Consider the following 17147-nt stretch of genomic DNA (forward strand, 5'->3'; position numbering starts at 1 on the left):
CAATTGGAGCCTTTAGTAGGTTGGCATTGAATTTGTAGGTCAATTTGAGGAGAGCTGGCATGTTTGCAGTATAGAGTCTACTTGGAAAGGCAGTGTATATACTTGCTAAAAGCATGGTGCCCGAGAGGTGCACGGGTAGTTCAGTGGTAGAACTCTCGCCTGCCATGCAGGAATGCAGGAGACCCCAGTTAGATTCCTGGCCTATGTATGCCAAAAAAAAAAAAAAACCCAACAATAACAGTGCTGCAATAATGGAATATTCACACGGAATAAGAATGAAATAAAGCGTGGTGCCCGATACCCTGGGTTCAAATTCCTGGCTCCCCTCTTTGGCTGTGTGATCCTAGAGAATTTACTGAACTTCTCTGTGCCTCAGTTTCCTTAATTATAAAATAAGGATTGTGATAGTACCCATCTTGTAGGGTATTTGAGAGGATTCAATGATTAAGTGTGTTATATATCTGTATTAAGTGCTTAGAATTATAGCAGTACCTGACACATAGAAAAATTACATAAATGCAGGGACAGTCTTTTTCTCTGCTAATTTATATCTTCTGCAAAATCTCAGTAAAATTTTATAAAAGGTTTATATGCTTTTCATTCTCATTATTCCTAGGAACCTGAAACTTTTTACTTCTATGACAAATATTATTTTTAAAACATTTTTGAGTGTGCCCGATATCATCATGTTTCTATTTAGTATGTTTTGAGTGACAATTATGAGTTTTGATTAATAATGATTAAGTGCTTGTATTGCATAAGATATTGTCTGGAACAAACCAGAAATATGGACACTTCCACCTCAGGGATTGCCTATTGTAATTACTGTTCTGCCCTCATGGGGTCAAAGACTTCACCCCTTTGAAACCCATCTCACAGAATAATATTTGCATCTCATTGGCTTCTGTTGTTAAAACCTGTCTGAGAATTTGGGCAGTGTGGTGATTGTATTCTGTATATCAGGTTGCTCTCAATGGATTACTTCCTTTTAATTTATGAGATCATTATACTTTGGTATTTATTCCTTGATCACCCACGATGTGCTTGAGATCCTTTTAGGTTTTATTCCAGATGCGCTTATCCTTTCCTAAAGTCTGTACTGCAGACGCCAGGCCTTGGGGATTCCCATCACAGCTACGGACAATTACTTGCCTCCAGCATGAGTAAGATTTCTCTGATGACAGCTCATGTGGTTCCTTTTCCATGTGACAGAAGTGTCACAGATGTTTTGATGGAGTTACAGTTATTAAAAAAGACAGAAAAGAACAAAATAGATCTACGGGCTCCCCCGCTGGATTTGTGTCTTCCTCTGGTTTCTGCTCTTTGGCTTTCAAACGCGGTCAGGCTACTCCTGACAGGGGAGCAGAGATAAAAGCTGCAAGGTGCTATGTGATTTTTCTCCGTTATCATAGGCGGCAGAAACTCAAAGTGAAACCAGTGAAAAAAACCAATGCGTTCTTAATGGTTTTTACCCAAACCATAAATCCCTCTCTTGGAGAGAGAGGGGAATCACCCAAAATGTGGCCCTGTTTCTTCAGCATGTTTCACAGCAGCATTTATCAGTTCAGTTGAAGGATAACCTGCTTTAGATTCACTGAGGGAGTTCATTTTAAAGGCAGTTCCTGGGCCTGGCCTAGTCAACCAAGGGTGTATGGCTTGGGGGGAGGGGAAGAGGGATTTGAGTGTTTTAAAAGTTCCTCTGGTGATACTGACAGACAGGAATTGGTCACAATGCTGAAGGTGATAGAGGTTCAGTTTTCCGTCCATCATGATGTGTCACTGAGTGGAAATTTTCCAAAGAGGGTTAAATATTGCCATTAATGCTTAAGTACCATGTGTCAGGCAGTGTCCTAAGCATTTCACCTTTACACCTCTGAGCAGGTTAATATTAGTAATCACTCTCCAGTGTGCAGGAGAGGAAAGAGAAGCACAGAGAGGTTAAGCAACTTGCCCAAGTCACACAGCTTAATACAGTCTCATCATTTTCTTTGTGGGTCCTCCAAGCAAAATCTGCCAAAAACTTTCATACATTTTTTTGTTTATTGTAAAAGGAAGTGGCTTCCAGTAGAAAATGGGCCCAAAGGGTCTATGTGGATCATAACCATGTCTTGATGTTGTATAATGTGCCTTATAAATTGTTCATTCTTTTAGGGAATTCTTATTGAGCATTTGATATCCCTACAGCTTGTGGGTAAGGAGTCCACAAAATGGAGGTGTGTAGTCTCTGCCATGCAGGAAATTATAGTGTCCCAGACAAACTAGAAACTTCTTTGTGGGTGCTTGTACGCAGATGAGAGAATTTGGGGGTGGGGAGGCATAGCTACCATCCATTGAGCTATAACCTGTTACCAGGCTCTGTGCTAAGTGTTCTAAATGTATTTTCTCATTTATTTTTCACAAGAACCTTGTTCTTTAAGTTCTATTAATAATCCACTGATGGGGTGATGGAAGAGTTTTGGTATTGGGTGGTGGTAATAGAAGCACAACATTGCAAGTGTAATTAACAGCGCTGAACTATATACTTAAAAGCAGTTAAAAGGGGAAATGTTATGTTGTATATATGAAACCACAATAAATTTTTTTTGAAGTCCTTTGAAGAGGAAGCTAAGACTTAGTAAAGCAATGTACACATGGTCATCCGACGTCCATGCCAAGGTTGTGATATGAAGATAAAGCCTGTCTCTCTCCTGATCCTGAGGTTTTATCCGCTGTGTTTTCTGCTCTTGACTGTAGGATCAAATAGGATGTTCTGTTTTCTAAAAGAGAAGTGATACCCATCTGATAGTGAGCCACACGGCCCAGTCATTATCACACTGGTGTTTAGAGACCTTTTCAATAGTTTACAAAGTCAGTTATCATTGACTTGGTCTTGCCATTTTTTTCTTTTTTCTTTTTTTTCTGGCATGGGCACACTCCAGGAATCGAACCTGGGTCTCTGGAGTGGCAAGCAAGAATTCTGCCACTGAGCCACCATTGCACTGCCCTGGTCTTGCCATTTTGTCCCCTGGTGCTGGGTCCCTCACTTAGCCTTAGAATCTATCAGCGATAATATTATCAAGTTCAGGTTCATGGCCTGTAACAAGGTTGAAAGCTGTGTGGGGGCTGGAGGAGGCCCAGAACTGTTTTCTGAAGGAAGAAAGCAGCTTTTCCCATACTGCTCCTTTGCTGATCACCGTGCAGAGGTATGTGTGGAGGGAGGGGCCTTATGTACCCTAACTGGGTCCCTTAATTTTCATGAAAGGACATTCAGTGTTTGGTATTGTGCCATACATAGGTAGGAATTTAATATAATTATTTTTTAGCTGCTTCTGGTATTGTTCCTTGTATAGGTAAGAATTCAGTATAATTATGTTTGAGCCACTTTAGAATTGTGGAATTCTAGATCATGAAGAAACCTTAGAAATCTTCTAGCTCAGTTTCTCCATCTTACTGAAAAGAGAAGGAAGACCCCACATGTATTAAGGGACTTGTTAGGGTAGAAACTCAGTTCCCGACCCCCAGAGAAGTGGCTTCCTTCTGCCCCTTTAAACCTACTTCCTGCTGGCACTGAATCATGTCATAAATATGCCATATGAACTTTAACTTCAAAATGATCCATATGGTGGAGCTTTCTCTTTGGAGGCAGATTTACCTTCTTAATTATATGTTATTTAGGCTGATGATACAATTATTTTACTTTTCTAAATATACAATGGCAGATGATGGGAGAAGCTCTCCCAAAGTATTAGCAGGTCTGCTTGGGAGTTTCGAAGCTGGCAAAGTGGAAAATCCATTCCTGGATATTCCATTTGCTTAAGTGTTTTTCATGGAGGTTTTAGTTTGCCAAGGCTGCTGTGAGAAGTACCATATGATAAGTTGGCTTAAGCAACAGGAATTTATTGGCTCAGGGTTTTTTTTGTTTTGTTTTTTGTTTTTTGTTTTTTTTTTTTGCATGGGTTCACACTGGGAATGTAACCTGGGTCTCTGGCATGGCAGGTGAGAACTCTGCCTGGTAAACCACCATGGCCTGCCCAGGCTCAGGGTTTTGAAGGCTAGAAGTCCAAGGTCAAGTTCTCAACAGGAGATGCTTTCTCCCAAAGTTTGTTATATTCTGGTGATGGCAGACTTCCATTACATGGTGTGCTGGTTTGAAAGGATGTATGTACCCTAGAAAAGCCATGTTTTAATCCTAATCCCATTTTGTAAAGGCAGCGTTTCTTCTAATCCTTATTCAGTACTGTATGTTTGAAACTTTAATTAGATCATCTCCCTGGAGATGTGACTCAATGGTTGTTAAACTGGATTAGGTAGAGACATGTCTCTAACCATTCTAGGTGGGTCTTTATTACTTTACTGGAATCCTATAAAAGGGAGAATCTGAGAGAGCAGAGAATGCCACAGCAACATGAAGCAGAGAGTCCACCAGCCAGTGTGTTTTGGAGATGAAGCAGGAAAATGCCTCCTGGGGCGCTGGAGAGGAAACTAGCAGATGATGCCATGTCTGCCATGTGCCCTTCCAGCTGAGGAAGAAACCCTGACTGTGTTCACCATGTGCCTTTCTGGATGAGAGAGAAACCCTGAACTTCATTGGCCTTCTTGAACCAAGGTATCTTTCCCTGGATGCCTTAGATTGGACATTTCTACAGACTTGTTTTAAGTGGAACATTTTCTTGGTCTTAGAACTGTAAACTAGCAACTTATTAAATTCCCCTTTTTAAAAGCCATTCCATTTCTGATATATTGCATTCTGGCAGCTAGCAGACTAGAATACATGGTGATGTCCTTGGTCTCTTTCTGTGACTTTCTCTCCCTGCTGGCTTCTCTCGGTCTCTGGTTCCTATTGCCTGGTTGCGTTCGAACTTCCTGTTTTTATAAAGCCTCCAGTAATAAGAACTTGGTCCCACCCTGAATCAATTTGGTCACACCTGTACTAAACATGACATCTTCATGTTTTTTTTTTTGCAAATGGGCTCGCACTCACAGGAACACAGATTATGATTAAGAACATGTCTTTTGTTGGGGTCCATGATTCAATCTACCACAATGCAGAAGAAGAAAATCTAACAAAATGATATAAAATAAAGGGAAAAATACATGTTGCTATCATCATTGTACTTTTTAATACATCTTAGGCCTTCTACCTGATTGTTGAGGCCTTAGACACAGAGGCCTGGGTCATGGCTGTAAGGCCACTGGCCCAATGTCCTTGGCCACTGGGTTTATAAGTGGAGGAGACCTCCTTAGATTTACTATCTGTTCATTAAAAATAATCCCATTGGTGTTTAATAGTTAAAGCAGTAACATCAGGGCCCACGTCTATAACGCATTGCCTTGTCCTTCAGCTCCACCCCATCCTACTAATTTTGACACATTGATTTCCCACTTGGATGTAGAAAAGGGCACCTAGCATGAATGTTCAGCTCAATGACTTTTCACAGAATGAACTCACCCCTGAACTTTTGAGCACCATAGACTTGGTTTTAAATTCCAGCCTCAACATTTACTAGCCATGCAACTCATTTAAACTTTTTGAGCCTCAGTTTTCTCGTCTGTCCAATGGAGAAGAAATAATAGCATACATTTCCTGGGTATTTCCTGGGTATAATATTTACCTCTGGGATGGCCACAATTAATGAATCAGATATGGTCTCTGCCCTCATGGAGTTCGTATTCTAATAAAAGTGCATTGAGGATATCCATATGTAAAAGAATGAAAGAAGACCCGCATCTCACACCTTATACAAAAGTTAACTCAAAATGGATCAAAGATCTAAACATTAGGTCTAAGACCATAAAACAGTTAGAGGAAAATGTAGGGAGATATCTTATGAATCTTACAACTGGAGGTGGTTTTATGGACCTTAAACCTAAAGCAAGAGCACTGAAGAAAGAAATAAATAAATGGGAGCTCCTCAAAATTAAACACTTTTGTGCATCAAAGAACTTCATCAAGAAAGTAGAAAGACAGCCTACACAATGGGAGATAATATTTGGAAATGACATATCAGATAAAGGTCTAGTATCCAGAATATATAAAGAGATTGTTCAACTCAACAACAAAAAGACAGCCAACCCAATTACAAAATGGGAAAAAGACTTGAACAGACACCTACCAGAAGAGGAAATACGGATGGCCAAGAGGCACATGAAGAGATGCTCAATGTCCCTGGCCATTAGAGAAATGCAAATCAAAACCACAATGAGATATCATCTCATACCCACCAGAATGGCCATTATCAACAGAACAGAAAATGACAAGTGCTGGAAAGGATGCGGAGAAAGAGGCACACTTATCCACTGTTGGTGGGAATGTCAAAGGGTGCAACCACTGTGGAAGGCAGTTTGGCGGTTCCTCAAAAAGCTGAATATAGAATTGCCATACGACCCAGCAATACCATTGCTAGGTATCTACTCAAAGGACTTAAGGGCAAAGACACAAAAGGACATTTGTACACCAATGTTTATAGCAGCGTTATTTACAATTGCAAAGAGATGGAAACAGCCAAAATGTCCATCAACAGAAGAATGGCTAAATAAACTGTGGTATATACATACGATGGAATATTATGCAGCTTTAAGACAAGATAAACTTATGAAGCATGTAATGACATGGATGGACCTAGAGAATATTATGCTGAGTGAGTCCAGCCAAAAACTAAAGGACAAATACTGTATGGTCCCACTGATGTGAACGGACATTCGAGAATAAACTTGAAATATGTCATTGGTAACAGAGTCCAGCAGGAGTTAGAAACAGGGTGAGATAATGGATAATTGGAGCGGAAGGAATACAGACTGTGCAGCAAGACTAGATACAAAAACTCAAAAATGGACAGCAATAACACCTAATTGTAAAGTAATCATGTTAAAACACTGAATGAAGCTGCATCTGAGCTATAGGGTTTTTTTTTTTTTTTTTACCTATTATTACTACTTTTATTTCTTTTCTCTATATTAACATTTTATACCTTTTTCTGTTGTGTTGCTAGTTCCTCTAAACCGATGCAAATGTACTAAGAAACGATGATCGTGCATCTATGTGATGATGTTAAGAATTACTGAGTGCATATGTAGAACGGTATGATTTCTAAATGTTGTGTTAATTTCTTTTTTTTTTCTTTCTTTCCGTTAATAAAAAAAAAAGTGCATTGAATGTTTGCAAATTGATTGTGGTGATGAACGCACAACTCTATGATTATACCGAGAGCCACTGATTATACACATTGGATGGATTGTGTGGTGAACAAAACTTTTTAAAAAAGTGCATTGAGATATCAGAATTGTTAAACATTTGCAGTGTATCAAAGGTCAATATATACAGTTGGTGTTTGTGAATCTGGAATTGGTAGAAAGTGAATGTCAGAGTGAACGAGCACCCTTCCACTCTGTGCCAGGTGGTCTGCTGAATGCTTTTGTGTGTGATTTAATTTGTATAGCAAGCCTAAGGAATATAGCATATTGCATGCATTTTACAGGTGAATAAATTGAAACTTGGGTAGGTTGAATAATTTGTCTAAATTGACAGTAATAAGAGGTAGAACCAGGATCTGTACATTTTGGTTGCATCTTTGCTTTAGGTAATCTTTATATTTTAGAGAAATAGTAGACGTCACCTTTAAGCACTTCTAGATCCATTTTAGAATAGGGGCAAGCCATGTCATATACTCGTCTACTGCCAATGTATGTTTTGGACCATGTGCTCTCACAGGTGCAGAGAACAATGATGAAGGAACCTTCTAATCAATTTGGGAAGAGCAGCCAGTTGACACTAATTGACGTTATCTGTAAGGGAATTGCCAAAACTAAAGCATGGAAGGGTGCAGTTGGGAAGAGTGATAAATCTTGGCTTATCAGGAGAATCTATCCCAGGGGTGCAGAGACTTCCAGAAAATAACCACAGCAAGATCTGTTGCCTTGTTCCACATTTCTGCCACAGGGAGTTAAGATTTCAGATCACTTCTTTCTTCGTCAGAGCAGGTGATTGTTATCTGTCACCTAGAGGTGGCCTTTCTGGACGTATGGATGGCTTTAATTTGGATGTTGGCAGATAAGGCAAGTCCAATCTAAGATCGTCTTTGCCTACAAAGCCAACAAGTTTCACCTGCTTGGGTTTTCAGGCACAGCAGCCTCAGTAGAAGTTCTGGTCCCACAGGAGCCTCTTCTGAGCTGTCTCAGGCACCATCTTCCATCCCCCTTCTACCCTCCCAGAGAACTTTCTTCATCAGTAGCCAGAAAGACATTGTACCCTATAGTCTTCTCTCACCGTGGTGACTGCTTAATGTGTTAAATCCACCAGAAAGCAGTCTAAAATCTGGGCAACTGCTCCTACATGCTCCTGGAATCCCAGGAACTGTAAATAAGTCTCTTCTAAGTGGAAAGCACACACTTATTCACCCCCACAAAGAATCTCCATTTCAGGATGGAATAAGGGCCTCTCCTTGCCAGATTTGTGAATGACTCCCTGACTCATATTATTCTACCATGCGAAGCACTCATTCTAAGTGTAGCAGATGAAGCCAAGGAGCCAGCTGACAGTGGTAGATTATGCAGAAGGAACAACCATTTATTACATGTCCATGATTAAAATGTTCATTTTACCAGTGTTCTCTGGATGGTTTCTCCTGAGGAAAAGATACTTCATACACTTAACCTGCTGACCAAGCTCTCTTACTCTAAATGCAGGGTTTCATCTTCTCACGTTCCTTTACTTTCCTACAGCCTCTCTTCATAGCATGTATATCACCACCTCAACCTCAGCTGCAAAACTCTTGCCTAACTTATCAGCCTCTCCTTAACCTTTGTCCTGTTAGCTTGGCGAAGAGTTGGCCCATTATTGGGCCAGGCAGAAAAACAATACCTCCCGTGTTCCAGAACAGTTTTATACTTTCCCCCTGTCATCTCACAATTTTCCTTACCACTTGTAGCTCTTTGATTTCTCCTTAGTAATAGAAAATTTTTTTTCTTCTTTTCTACCTTTCTCAAATCTGATGTCTTGGTTCGCTTCTGGGGAAAGGAGGAATAGCAGTTACAGTTAGGCATTGAGCAGTAGTTTCAGTCAGTGAGAGGAACTCATAAAGTTAGTCCCCTTTCTGCCATCTCAGAAAATCTGCTGTCAGCCTCTCCCTTCCAGCCTAGGATTTTGGCAGCCCTTGGACTTCATTTGGTGTGATTTCTGGACTTTGGTAAAAAGTGCTGTTGTCAGTTCACTGTCTACAACAGTGATATGAAGAGCCGGGACTTTGAAGTGAAACAGGACCCTGGGACCACGGGAGAATTATTTAACCTCTTGTGATAGTCAAGTTCATGCGTCGACTTGTCTAGGTTGTGGTGTCCAGTTATTTGGTCAAGTAAGCACTGGCCTGATTGATACTGTAAGGGTATTTCATGGATTTACATCATTAGTCAGTGGATTGTATCTGTGGCTGATTCCATCTACAATTGACAAGGGAGATTGCCTTCTGCAATGAGAGGAGTGTCAATCAGTTGAAGGCCTTGAAGGGAGAACTGATGATTTCAGCAGTCAGAAGGAAGAATGTCTATCTCTACTCCAGTTAGTTTCTCTTGGGGATTTCATTGAAATCTTTATCAGAGTTCCGAGCTTGTGGCCTGCCCTATGGAATTCGGACTTGCCAATCCCCCCAGTCACGTGAGCCAATTCCTATAACAAATCTCCTAATATTAATATATACATATTTATATATCTCCTATTGTTCCTATTTCTCTGGAGAACCTAATATACCTCTTTAACCCTCTGTTCCATAATCTGCCCCGAGGTGTACTTGCAAGGATTAAGTGAGATAACATAGGCAAACCCTTGGGCTCAAAATTGAACCAGGGCTCAATAAATACAATCTTTAATTTTTATCCAACCTCACAATCCAGATCTGTTTAAATTTTTTGTTGCTCCAAAACTCACCACAGTTAGCATTAAGAAAGCTGAAGGAAGCCATCTCCATGGGAATATCCTTAACTGCTTGGAAAAATGGAAGGGAAACAGAACTGAGGGGCAAATAAATGTATGGTTCAAACACCTTGAGGGGTCTTGAGGATTCCTGGAGAGAAAGACTGGAGGCTGATGGAAAGGACCAGACATGTGCAGCCCAGGAAGCTGTCTGGGTGTATGTGCCACCCTTGTTTGCCAGTCCTTAAGGCATATTCCCTTCTTCCCCAGACTTATTTTACTTCTGAACTGGCCGCCAACAAAGACTGGAACTGGAGAGCTTGGGATGGGGGTGGGGTGGGGTGGGGGTGGGAGGGGTGGGGGGGTGGTTACTGAACCTGTAATAATGTCGGGATTCCTGATATCAGGGTGGGCACTGATGAAGTTTGCACAACAGCAGTAGGGTCTTGTCAAACCTCTTTCTGATAGCTGTTCACACCGGGTGACTGCTTTCCAATTTCAAATAACAAAAAGAGTACACAGCTCTGGGAGTCAGGAAACCTGAATTCAAGTCCCAGCTTTGTCATTCTGAATAGCTTTGGACCTTGGATCCAGCCCTCTGAATCCCACTTTCCTTATCTGTAAGGACTCGCTGGACCCTGAGATCTGATTTTGACATTTATGTATTTGATGACATCTCTCCAGGACTCCTCCGTAGAGATGGCACTACCCTTTGCAATGGGCACTCAAAAAGTCCCTGAATACCAGCGCCTATCAAACCTCAGTCCATTTTTTAAAAATTGTAAAGGAGTTTTTGGCCTATTGTTCAATATACCGGAGGCTGAGGACATGCTGACAACTCATTAGATATCCAAGCATGCCTTGCAGCCCACGTGCATCCTGCGACTCAAGTTCAGCCCAGCTTTTCTCAGCTGCCACCTTGAACACGGTTCTCTTCTACTGCACAGTTTGAGAATTTGAAACTCATCATCAATGAGTCTTTCACTTTCGACGTGCTCTTCCTGAATGAATCTTAACTTCTATTTGTCTAGCATTGCTCTCTCATCTCAAGTGCCACATCAATCAGAACACACGTGTTAAAAAAAAAAAAAAAGAAGGCTTTTTTTTTTCCCCCAACATTTCTTTCCCTGTTGATCAAAACAACTCCGGTTTAAATGAAGTGCCTTACACAGAACCCTTTTAGAAGACTGGAGCTCTAAATTAGAAAGTGAAAGTAGCTGATAATCCTTTTTATATTTAAGAAAAACCTGGCAAGTCACTTAAATCTTTTCCCCTCTGAAAATTTAGAAAAAAACTAGTAAAGTTCCTTAATTTTGTCATCTTTTATTTTTCCCTCCTTTTGCCCAGTATAAAGATGTCATAAAGCCTTTTATGTTCCACACTCCTGCTAAACTCTTTAGGTAGGAGAAATAATTAGCTTCGTCCTTGAGAGGAGAGTAGTCACAGAGACTGTGCCTGAGCTATTCTCTTGCAAATCCCCGTGGGTACTGAATAATAAAGTCTTTCTAGCTTCTAGTCTGCAACTCTTCTCACTTTCCTTTGAACAAGTCAGTTGCTCTTTTTTCTGCCCAGCTCTCGCACTGAAAAATCCAGTAGGTGGCCAAAGAGTCTTTAGAAGACGAGAGGCAGCTCCAGAGAGAGATTTGACCAGGTTTTAAAAAGATAAGTGTGCTTGTATCTTTATACAACAAACAATGCTGGAGGATTTGAATAGCGCTTCAGGACCCCAACTTAGGGACAGGTGACTTATTTGGACAAGTTACAAATTGACATTTCGAACTAGAGCTGAGTTAAATCCTCAAAATAACCCCCCGATGGTGGAGCTCAGACTGCTGAAGCAAGTACACAGAACCAGACCTCTCAGCTGGGGTCTCTTTTTAACCTCCCGTTTATCTAAGTGCCGTCCTTTGTAACGCCCTAGGAGAGCCCCTCAAGTTTTCTTTCTGGAACAACCCACTCCCAGCCAACCCCAGGAGTTCCATGGGAGGAGAACTTTGCCCCTTGTAAATTACTTTTGTAAAAAATTCTAAATTGAGGAGATGGTGATAAGGAACTTGCTGGGTATTGTTTTATGATGCCAGCATTCATTTCCCTGTGGTGTCCCAGGTTCTTCTTTGATTTAAATAGCCCAAGAAGCATGTATGCCCTGATATCAAATAGTTACTAGAACTGGCTATACGTTAGCCTACATCTCATTACCCAACTGCAGGTGTGTGTTGCCTGCAGTCTACACCTTTGAATAAAATATACACTGAACCTGCATGGTGCTTCCAACTCATTAAAAAGATATGAGTTTTTTTTTTGTTTTTTTTTTTAATGTTGGTGCTTTGTGGGTCCTCCTGGTATATGTGGTGGAAAAAGGAATGTTGGCTTTGGGGTCCCTTCAGAAAGATCCTTTTCCTGATCACATGGGCAGGAACAGAGGTACTTAATTTTGACAGGTCCCGCTGAGGGCTGTGCTTTCATCGGGAGGCCAACTCACTAAGGACACATATTTTTAGTTTTACAAATGATTTCCTAGTCCTCCCACTCCAGGAGGAAATTTTAATATTTGAACTGCCTTTTTTAAAAAAAAACCTACACTTACTTTAATGTATTGATATGTTGAATTTTTTTTAAAAGCCACTTACTGCTGGCATTATTTAGCCAAGGTAAAAGGAAGAATGCAAGACCATTTTATCCCCTTCTTATGTTTTAAATGGAATGACTGCTTTGAGATGGGTTTTTAAAGTTGTGATTCCAACCCCAGATTTCTGGTCTTTATCAAATTAATTGGAATTCTATAATACAAAGAGACAGTATATACAGTTCAATATGGGTAAAAGTAATAATAATAGTAAATTAGTAAGATATTAAAATAATGCAATTACATAACATTTGGAAATTAGAAAAAATGTGACTCATTCCTAACACCCTAGCATTATTTCTTTATCATTTTGATAAATTTCTATCCAATCCGTTTTTGGTTTTTAAAAACATAACTATCATATATATTTTATATGTATATATATGTAAAGCATACCTTGTGTTTTAATATTATAACAACCATTTTTCTTTCTATATTCTTCATATACATAATTTTCAATTGACTAATTTTCTTCTGTTATATTAATGAAATTGTGTACATGTTAATAAATAATAGCCTTTTCTACTTATGGAATTGTTTCCCTAGGGGCTTAGAAGTCAAATTACTGGGTCAAATCTAGGAAAATTATTGAGGCTCTTGATGTATATTACTGAACTGCTTTCCAAAAGGATTGTGCCAGTTTGCAATACTATTAATGACTCTACCTTTTGCCAGTTGTTTGGCATAGAGTAGGACTCAATAAATGATAGCAATTATTATATTATTAGGTTTCATTTTAATATAATTTTTCCGTTAATTTCTTTGGGTTTTCTAGTTATGTAATAATAAAATCTATAATTGATGATTATGTTAACTTTTACTTTCCAATATTTAAAACAGTATATCTGTTTCATGTCTTATTGCATTGGCCAGAGAAACTTGCAGAACATTAGTAAATAATAGCTTTGTTTTGTTTTTTTGCAGGGGATTTTTATTCTTATTTTAAAAGGAATGACTCTAGCTTTTCACTATTAAATATAATGTTGGCTGTAGTTTGAAATGGATACTCTTTATATGTTAGAGAGGAGTATTTCAGTTCTTACTTTCTAAGTGTTTTAAAGTTAGAAATCAGCTTATGTGGGAGATTTATACAATCTGAACAACTTTATTTACAAACTACAGTACTAATGTAATGAAAGAAATTAAATTAAGGATCGATCCTATCTTAAATATACAAGTTATTATTTCCTCTAAAAGTACCTGTCTCTGTTTGAGGTCTTTAAATTTTAATTACTTAAAATTTTAAGTATTTAAAATTCTATATTTAAATTCTATAATTTTAATCTAGGCTGGTTTGAATTTTTTGACATTTTGATGACAATTGTTTTCCTGATATAAAAGTAACATATTCATTTAGAAAATTTGGAAAGTATGGACAAGCACAAAAAAGAAAATTAAAAATAGCTTTTACAATTTTGTAAACATCCTTTTTCACTTACTCTACTTTGATTATCTTCCCATTTTACATCTCCTTACACCTCGTGATTATTAACTGTAGCATGGTATTCAGTCATGTGCATACATTGCCATTTATGTATTGAACCCATTCTGGTAGATATTTAGCTAGATTCCACTTTTTCATGATAGCAAATCATCTAGTGACAACCGTCCTTATACAGATATCTTTGTTGTTGATAATGAATTTAAATTTAAAATTGCTGTATAAATGAACATACATTTTCCTTTAAGGTTTATTCCTTTACTTAAAAAAAAAAAAATATTCCCGAGGGGCCCCCAAATAGCATATGCTGGCTTTATATTTACAACCTAAAATTTGGGGTGATGGCAAAATATTGGTAATGGATGGTGCTGATACTGTGAATGTAATTAACAGCACTGAATTATATATTTGAACATGGTTAAAAAGGAAGATTTTAGATTGTAAATATGTTATTAGAATAAAAATTTTAAATAAAACATGGGCCTGTACAACACAAATAGGGAACCCCAATGTCAACTATGGACTATAGTGAATAGCACAAGTATAATAATATTATTTCATCAGTTGAAACAGAAGTACCACACTAATGCAAAGTGTTAATAATAGGAGGGCATTTGTCTGCATTTTCTCCATGATTTTTCTGTAAACCTACAATTTCCCATAAGATGCAACAACAACACAAAAAGGTCACTCACACCCCAAAGATCAGATCATTATTTGTTTACCCATTTCCCTTCTGGTTCTTTTATCATTTCATGTTTTACATTTAATTCTTTAATCCATTTGGAATATGTTTTAGTATTGGGTGTAAAGGTGATGTGAAGTTGGTATTTGGTGTGCATTTTTTTCCTCTCAAGTTGAGCCAAGTACATTGACTAGTCTATCCTTTCTTCCCACTGACTTAAATGCCATTTTAAATCATACACCAAATATTTCTGGATTTTCTGTTTGATTCCATCGGTCAATTTATTATTGCATTGGCACTATGCCATAGTATACATATAGTATAGTTCTGTGGCTTTAATCATTCTGGCTTGAATGCATTTTTAATATCTGGCAGCACTCATTCCTTGCCATGGCCCACAGCACCAATTTTTTCAAAACTGCAATTTTGTTTCTGCATGTAATTACAGGCTTCGATTAGAGCATGATCAAGATTTCTATACAGTGCGGTCAAAAGCACATGAGACAGATTCAAATCCCAGTTCCACCACTTACTAACTACGTAACTTGGGCCTATTACTTGCTCTCTGTGAGCCACGGGTTCTTTATTGGAATAAAGAAATTTAGCACTTACTCCAGATCGAAAGTGATGGGACCAACTTCAACAATCAAAAGAGTCATTTCACTCAGACCTATAGTTTATATCAAATAAGTCATTGTTTGAATGACTGCAGAAATTTTATAACTTTTTATAACTTAGTATTTGGATTATAACTGTTTTATCTTGTCTTTTGTCACCATAATATAATTTAAAAAAATATTTTTATTATAAAAACTGCACATACGAACATATATTCTTGACATAAAAACATTCCATATATGGTGTACAATCAATGGCTCACAAAATCGTCACAGAATTGTATATTCATCACCATGATCATTTTTTGAACATTGGCATCACTCCAGCAAAAGAAATAAAAAGAAAAAAGAAAAAACTCATATATAACATACTCCTCACCCCTCCCTCTCATTGACCACTAGTGTTTCCATCTACCCAATTTATTTTACACTTTATTTATTTATTTATTTTTATCTATATTTTTTTACTCATCTGTCCATACCCTGGATATAAGGAGCATCAGACACAAGATTCTCACGACCACACAGTCACATTGTATACATTATAACTTTATACAATTATCTTCAAGAATCTAGGCTACTGGAACACAGCTCAACGGTTTCAGGTACTTTTCTCCAGCCACTCCAACACACCATAAACCAAAAAGGGATATCTTTATAGTGCATAAGAATAACCTCCAGGATGACCTCTTGACTCTGTTTGAAATCTCTCAGCTCCTGAAACTTTATTTTGTCTCATTACTCTCTTCCTCCTTTTGGTTAAGAAGACTTTCTTGTTCTCTTGATGCCAGGTCCTGGTTTATCCCAGGCTTTCTGTCCCACGTTGCCAAGAAGATTTACACCCCTGGGAGTCATGTCCCATGTAGGGGGAAGGTAGTGAGTTCACCTGCTGATTTGTCTTAGAGAGAGAGACCATATCTGAGCAACAAAAGAGGTTCTCTGAGGGTGCTTCTTAGGCATAATAATTTTAATAACATTAATAACGACTATAAACAACTTTCCTTTATACATACATGCACATATACAAATCCAAATATAAATATACTCATATACTAATGGTTATAACTTGGCGATTAGGAAATAATCATCTTGATGTTTCACTGTTCTGTTCAAATAAAAAAAGATGGTGTAGGGATTTTGATGTAACCTTAACACTTCTTGGATTAAGATATGTGTCTGGGTGCAAAAATGTAAATATTAAGCACCTTATTTTAAAATGTCTGATAAAGTTACAGTTTGTTGAGCACCTATCATGGGCCAGATGCCTTTTTTGAGTGCTTTATGCACGTAATCTCTTTCAGTCCTCATGCAGTGACACCAAGTTTTGACATCTGTTTCACAGGTGAAGGGACTGAATTTCCCAGGAGTTAGACATCTGGAACTATGGCCCAGCGGCGGTACAGGTGAGACAGCCAGGACCAGAACACAGGTCTGTCTACTTCCCAGCTGGTACTCTTGCCACTGTTTCAGGAGACAGCTGCATGTTGTAACATCTGATTTACCTATATTGCCTTTTTATCCCATTCCCTAGATAATTGCTTTCAAATAGCCTTGAGTTTGACAGAGACATTTATGACATTAAAGTTAGTCAAATCATGTCACCGGAATCAATGAAACTATTTAATTGCCCACTTATAACAAAATTATGACATGTTTATTGTAGGAAAATTAGAAAAAAGAGGAGAGCAGAAAGGAGAAGGATAAAATCCCTTATAATCCTATGATTGTTTGACATTTTGGTGTCCATTCTTTCTGTATGCATTTTTATATATTCATATGTGAGCATAACTTGTTATTTTGTTTGCAAAAATGGGATTATGTATTTATGTTTTTTCCACTTAACGGTGTATCAATACCTTTTTAAATGAAATTATATATCCTTCTCTGGAATAATTTTC

General features: G+C 38.3%; 1 protein-coding gene across 1 annotated transcript in view; it reads left to right on the forward strand.

Moving 5' to 3' along the window:
• RREB1 (ras responsive element binding protein 1) overlaps window positions 1–17147 on the forward strand; it is a 189605-nt gene that overhangs the window by 12864 nt on the left and 159594 nt on the right. Inside the window, exon 2 of the mRNA XM_077143516.1 lies at window positions 16592–16652. The gene's annotated coding sequence lies outside the window, so the exon portion shown is untranslated. The remainder of the gene's footprint in view (window positions 1–16591; window positions 16653–17147) is intronic.

Source organism: Tamandua tetradactyla, chromosome 25 (genome assembly GCF_023851605.1).
Source record: "Tamandua tetradactyla isolate mTamTet1 chromosome 25, mTamTet1.pri, whole genome shotgun sequence".
NCBI lineage: Eukaryota > Metazoa > Chordata > Mammalia > Pilosa > Myrmecophagidae > Tamandua > Tamandua tetradactyla.